Here is a 7,433-nt window from a genome sequence, read left to right on the forward strand (position 1 = left end):
GTTTGACATCACGGTAACGTCATCCACTTTAAATAATAGAATGATTTTGGCGAACTTGAAATCAACTGAGAACTTGCCTATATGTATACTTAAATTAACTATGTGAAGAAGAGGAATGCAAAGGATAGATAATTATGAATCAAGAGGGACGCAGATATACAAGCATACCGCGGAGCTGAGCCACCACGCATACTAGTAACGTACCGGTGAAGTTCTGTCTCAGTGATAGTAGGAATCGTGAACAAAACAACAATATTACTTATGTAATATTGCCCATTATTAACAATATTATGATTTCGTAATTAGTAATAATTATTAAAATAATAATATTGTAATTTCGGGCCCGTAGTTTAAAAACCGGAGTGAAACATTTTCCAACATTTTCTTGTCCGATATGTGCACAGTAAGACATGGAAGATTGTCCCAAAGGAGTCGAAGAAATTACAGAAAGTCACAAGTGTGTCAAATGTAGCGTCTCTTAGTGGATATTTTCGTCAACAGCGTTCTCTTGTGGATATCACTGCTTGCGATCTAATATCTCTACAATCTTTCTCACTCTATTTTATTAGTATCTATCTCTTAGAACACGTACACCGAAAAAAAATAAATTGGACCTTACGCCTGAGCATTGCTATTGTAATAATTTGAACACACGACCATTATTGATGTAAAATCAAATTTTTATATAGTAATTGGGTAAAAGATGTTAAGATTTTACCAAGGATAAAACTCTCTTTACAAAAATTTCAACTGTGTTAATGATAAGAAAGAAAAAAATTGTAAAAGGCTGCAAAAGTTTTAAAGAAACAGTATTATCCAATGAGAAGAAACTAGTGACATTATATGGTATTGAATAGATCATAAAGTCAACATTAAAAAAATCATAATAGGCAATCCTTACACTGCAAAAACATTATCAGTGGTAAAGTGAACAGTTTCAAACCCTTTTGGGGTGTATAATAGTCCTATATCAATATGACACAAATTTATAAAATATTTATAGAACGTTATTTTCTAACTATCCCTCTACAAAGCAAGTATGCAAAAAATACATTTTTCAATCTTACCCGCTTTTTTTAATGAATCCTGTTCGGCTAAATAAATATTTTCAGGAAATACCATAACAAAGAACAAGATTGAATAATAGGGTTGAATATATCCTGATATTGCATTCTACTACCAAAGTGTACATTTCCATTACGATAGAAAGCTTACTGGCAGATAAAAAAGCGCTTCCCACTACAAAACTTCTCAAAATTAATCGAATCTTAAAATAAGTACAAATATATGTTCGCTAGGATTTGTAACATTTTGTAATTTGTATGTTAATGAGTACTCGCCGATGATTAACCAAAGATCTGCTAAGTTTAAAATGGAGCCTAAGACTTTTCCACATGGACTTTGTCCTTTTATGATATTATTAATTTCAAAGTTAATACTCTCATGGATTTAAAAAGTCATTTAAGATATGAGTAGGGGTATGCAGAAATACTTTGATGGAACTGGTGAAGAGGAAAATTGCTGTCCCTGATTGTTATAAAGGCATTCTAGTGAATGAAACAGCTGAAGTCCTGACCAAGTTAGGCTCTGAAAGAGGTTTCGTAGTGCTAGAGGTTGGCTGTGAGATAGCCTGCTCTTACAGTAAAGCTATTTTATAAGCGTAGGAAAAGAGGTTAAGATCTCAGACACGAAAAAACGCCTCAGGACTTGTGAAATAAAAATTTTTATTCCTGCGTATGTTTAAGGTTAGATTAGGCAACTGGATATAAGAAAGTAGGATATACAACTAGCACATGGGATGGATGACTAACAATACAAGGCTCTTTTACAACACATCTGATGAAGGTGGTTTTGAGCCGGACTGATAAAAGTATACTCTGGGAGAGGCACAAATATTAGTCGACTGTTCTGTTGTTTTAAAAGCTTTGAAAAATTAATTAGGGGCTTAAGATAAGAATTTGGTTTTGCAGAAACCTTAGACTTGAGGGATAAATAAAAAACAAAGGAGGTGCAGAGGTCCTTTAAGTTTCTAGACTCTTCCTGGTATGAAAGGTTAGGTACGAACAATAATAAAAGTTCGTTGAACTTTATCTGTTTAATCCCCCACCACGCAATAAATAGGAACGCACTAACAATTATTAATTCGTTCATACAACAAATGTTAATGTTAAACAGGGATGTTTTGGCTACTGTAACTAAACAAACATTAGTAGATCTAGGTTTTTTGTACATTAGGCTCTACCCTATTAAGTTTTACAAACATATTATGCGCAGTAATAGATGGAAGACCGTTGCGTCATGATAGGAGTTAGAGAAGAAAAACAGGGTTTCCTAATCCTTTCAATAATTCATAGATTGATAAAGTGGCATGAATGTCTAGAGTCAGAGTGGTTTTCTTTGAAAATATTGGTATGAGATTTTGAGATTCTATGATTAGATACGTTGCTAAGCAAACCGTGTAATATCCACAGGAACGATAGTATAAATATGGTGATAAATCGTTAATGCGCATGAACGATTGGTGTCAGAGAGTTCTGTATCGATAGATGTTTTTCGCGAATTTAAACCTACGCAAAATTCTTTTGAGACCGAATCTTAGTATTTTACGTTCTTGTCACACAAGAAATTGAGGTCAACGATAAAATTAAATGGTGTGTAATGAGTAAATAAATGTTTTAAAAAGCCCCTTTGTGCATTTCGCAGGACAAACATTAATTTTCACGTTTTTAAAACTTTTGTGAGATTGTTTATACAGATTCGAAATATAGATTTATGGTGATGCGTTTTACTTTACTTATGCTAGTAACTACTTTTACTAGCAATTACCTGCGACTTCGTGCTCAATTGCGTAGGTTTTGCAGCTCTTTAAGCACTTCTGGTTTGAGGGAATTATATTTCCAAACGCCAATATTGAATTTGCTTTTTTCCACAACCAAGAAAATACACCAAATAGATTATATTTATGGCCATTGTAATTTAATTTTGTTCTTAGTATAGCAGCCTTTAAAATTTATAGTATTTATAGAGTTCCTACGTAATCACTGAAATCTTAAAATGAATGAAAAGTAATAAACAATGTTTACGCTGAACAGTTGATTACATCAGATATGCTCTTTCAATTAATACACAGCTTTACAACTTTAGAGACAAAGATGGAATTTTCGCTACTTTAAAAACCAGAGGGGTGTAGTCCGAGAAGTTTTTCAATAATAATAGGCCTATATTCATTTCTAAGACCGCATGAATGTTCAAGTAAAATTGAAGGGATAGTTGAATAGTTCGTGTAAAATAAAAACAAACAAACAAAGGCACTTTCAAATTTATAATATTATTAGAATGTCTGCGAATGAACGAGTCACGTTCCAGATTGATAGTGTACTACAGAACGTGACCCAAGTTCACTTCCTGCCGTGGTTATTACGACTTCGGATTCTCAGCATTATGACACTAAACAGCGTATTCTAGTATGTTTACTGGTACTTAAAACCTCCAGTATATATTAAAATATCTTTATAGTTGTGAATTGTTGGTAAAACTATCTTGAACTCCTTGTTGTTTATTACAACTTAATATAACTCTACATTTATTTATTTATTAGCACTTACCCACAGCTTTTCACAAAATATGTCCGCAACATGCTATGCATTTGATGGAATATCTTCAATGATAACAGACTTCAACTATTTTATACCAATGTAGTGTAAACCAAAATCGAATTTCGTACAATTCTTAGTGAAAACAATTATGACGTGATACAATGGAGTTATAATATACAATTATACACCCTTATAACACTTTTGATAAATTTTATTTTTGTACAATGTACATTTTTATTCAATAAATTCTCATCATCAGATGTATGACATTCTTTTTGAGATTTTATTTTTGTACAGTGTACATTTTGAATTCAACGAAGTCATCATCAGGTATTACATATCAAAAACTTTTCGAGGCTACATCTCTAATACAATGGAGTTCTTTGATATCTTTGAAATATTTCAAGTTTACGATCTTCGTTAGAATTTTTAAAATTCGATTCTTTTTGTAAAAAGAGCGATTTCTCCCCAATATAATCATTGGACCATATTAATAGACATAAAGTGAAACCAAGACCACTACTACAGCCTAAAGTTGTGTTTTTCAGAGCTTCTATTCCACTTCAGGTGCAAGGGGTAGAATGAAAAGTCTATCTTCTGGTTTGGCTTACTTTTCAATATACATACATTGGTACTAAATCTCTTGACTGTACATCAAACTTTTCGAGATAATGATTGTGTAAGCCTATGTGGACATACACCAAAATATATAAACTTTTCAGAATTTCAAGATTTACATCTAATATTAACAGTTATTTTAATTCCATATAAGTATACAGGGTGTACATAAAGTCCTGCACGGGTATAATATTTTCTGAACGATAACAGATAAATCAACAAGATTTGGTACATCAATACTACACTTAAAAATCTACTTTTTGAAGGAACTATGAGTTTTCTGTAATATCATGGGGACGTCCCGCAAGGAGTCGGAAGGAAATCTTAAATAGGAGCATAGGTCAATATGCACATCATTTTAAAGGACTTATGTATTAGAGTTTAATGCCGCAAACCGCACTCAAAAAGATTGATCCAGTACAAAATGGCGGCTGTTCAAAGGTTTTACTTGGTTACATTTTATTAGTAGCCATAACCCCAGTAAAACAAAACTGCAACCAAACGAATACTGCAGCTAACTACTACATTATGCTTGTCAGTTGTACAGAAGTGAATTATGACGTTAGTTATCTTCAAGGGTTACAAATTTGGTCCTAATATATTGATAACGGGGAAAACCTGATAACAGTAAGAATTAGAAATCTGTTATCTTTGGGTCGCAGTTAGGACTTTCCTATTAGCCAGTCTACTCATAGTAGGCTATTCTAGTTTTCTTGTTTTAGTAGTGCTGTCCATCCTTTCTATCAGTGCGCTTTAGTACAAAAGAGTTTGTCGTATTGCTTGTAGTTCTTCAACTACACTATGTCGCTTGACGAACGTGAACGTATAACACTTCTTATGATGGTTGGTTGGGGAAATAACAGACGATCACACGAGGAAGCATGCCATTTATTTAATGACTACTTTCACGAGAGGCAGCCGAACATTCACAATTCGAACATTTACTCTGAAAACATTCGGTAAGTAAACATATTTTTTAAATAAAACATTTGAACAGCCGCCATTTCGTACTGGATCAATCTTTTTGAGTGCGGTTTGCGGCATTAAACTCTGCTAGATAAGCCCTTGGAATGATGTCCATATTGACCTATGCGGGATGGACAGCACTACTAAAACAAGAAAAACTAGAATAGCCTACCAGGAATAGACTGGCTAATAGGAAAGTCCTAACTGCGACCCAAAGATAACAGATTTCTAATTGTTACTGTTATCAGGTTTTCCCCGTTATCAATATATTAGGACCAAATTTGTAACCCTTGAGGACAACTAACGTCATAATTCACTTCTGTACAACTGACAAGCATAATGTAGTAGTTAGCTGCAGTATTCGTTTGGTTGCAGTTTTGTTGTACTGGGGTTATGGCTACTAATAAAATGTAACCAAGTAAAACCTTTGAACAGCCGCCATTTTGTACTGGATCAATCTTTTTGAGTGCGGTTTGCGGCATTAAACTCTGCTAGATAAGCCCTTTAAAATGATGTGCATATTGACCTATGCTCCTATTTAAGATTTCCTTCCGACTCCTTGCGGGACGTCCCCATGATATTACAGAAAACTGATAGTTCCTTCAAAAAGTAGATTTTTAGGTGTAGTATTGATGTACCAAATCTTGTTGATTTATCTGTTATCGTTCAGAAAATATTATACCCGTGCAGGACTTTATGTACACCCTGTATATTTCCTACTTTGTAGCTGATCTACCTCACTGCCTTTGATTTTACCCTCGGTATTCTTTTTTGGAATTATCTGTATTTGTAACCCCTGTGCAGTAGAGTATATGCTCTTGCTTCCCAGTCCTTTTCGCCATCTCATTCTATTTCCTTGGTTATAGATAGGAAGTATATAAATATTTATGCATCCAATCTGTCCAATCTGTATTGCATTCCTTATAAGATACAAATGCAAACGATGTTCCCTCGACAATATTCAGTCATCAAAAATTAAATTTAGATCCTAGTGTTTTGTGATTTAAGTTGTAACATGAATGTGGTTCGTTCAATCGTGATAGTAATCAGTTCATTGGAGAAAAACCAATACTCAACATACAAAAAACTAAACTAACATTCGTGACAAAATATTTTATTTATTTATAAATGACTAATTTGTACTGTTTCACAGTCTAAAAATAATGAATTTTTGTTAAAACGTCAAACCTTTGGGATTATTTTGGGTACTTTTCTAAGATTCAAAATATTCTACAGTTGACACTAGGTAACTGTACTTGTTTATAAACAAAATTTTAATAATTATGAAAATAGCATCATATATTGTGCACGATTAATAATAAAATTAAGAAATGAGATTATAACCTGAGTCAATAATTGTTTATATCTTAATCTCCATTGTGTGTTCTACAATTATTCTCTAAAATGTTCAATAGTACAATATTATTAATTTTGTATGTTTCTTAGCGAAACTAAACACTTTGCCTTGAAATCATTGCCAATATAATATGCACTTTAATGAATGTCACTTCAATTATAACAAATCAAATTTTCATCTTTATGCCGACGATTTGCAAATGTACGTTCACTGTTTACCAAACGACTAGCTACTTTTGTGTCACTACTCAACTTGGATATAGAAGCCATTAACTTTTGGGCAACACAACAAGGACTGAAACTAAATGAAAACAAAACGCAAGCAATGATAATTGTTAACTCGAGAATTATAAACCGAATTAATCTTAACACCGCACCGAAACTTAAACTTAACAGATATGAACTAAATTACCAAAACAAACTGAAAAATCTCGGACTCACTCTGAACACAAATGTCAAATGGACTGACCAAGTTCCGATAACGTGTAGAAGAATCTTTGCTGGCATCTACAGTTTGAAGCGGTTTGCCTTATATCTGTCGTTTAATGTTAAGGTGGTGCTCATTAAGACTCTTATACTACCACACTTTGACTTCTGTGACGTCGTGATGAATGACATAACCGTTGAGCAATCGGACAGACTCCAGCGTGCTCAGAACTACTGTATTAGATTTATTTTTAATCTCGGACGTCAAGAGCATGTTACACGATATTTTCAGCAACTGTCACTCATGTAACTTTATCAACTACGTAAATTCCACATACTTTCTTGTTATTAACATGGATTTTCAAAATTCTGTAAGAAATTCCACGTGTTATGTTATTGTCAACTTGATAACTGTGTAAGTATGATATTAGAGACCGGATGGCGATTATCTTACAGTGAATCCTGTTTTAA

Source organism: Homalodisca vitripennis, chromosome 7 (assembly GCF_021130785.1).
Source record: "Homalodisca vitripennis isolate AUS2020 chromosome 7, UT_GWSS_2.1, whole genome shotgun sequence".
NCBI classification, from domain to species: domain Eukaryota; kingdom Metazoa; phylum Arthropoda; class Insecta; order Hemiptera; family Cicadellidae; genus Homalodisca; species Homalodisca vitripennis.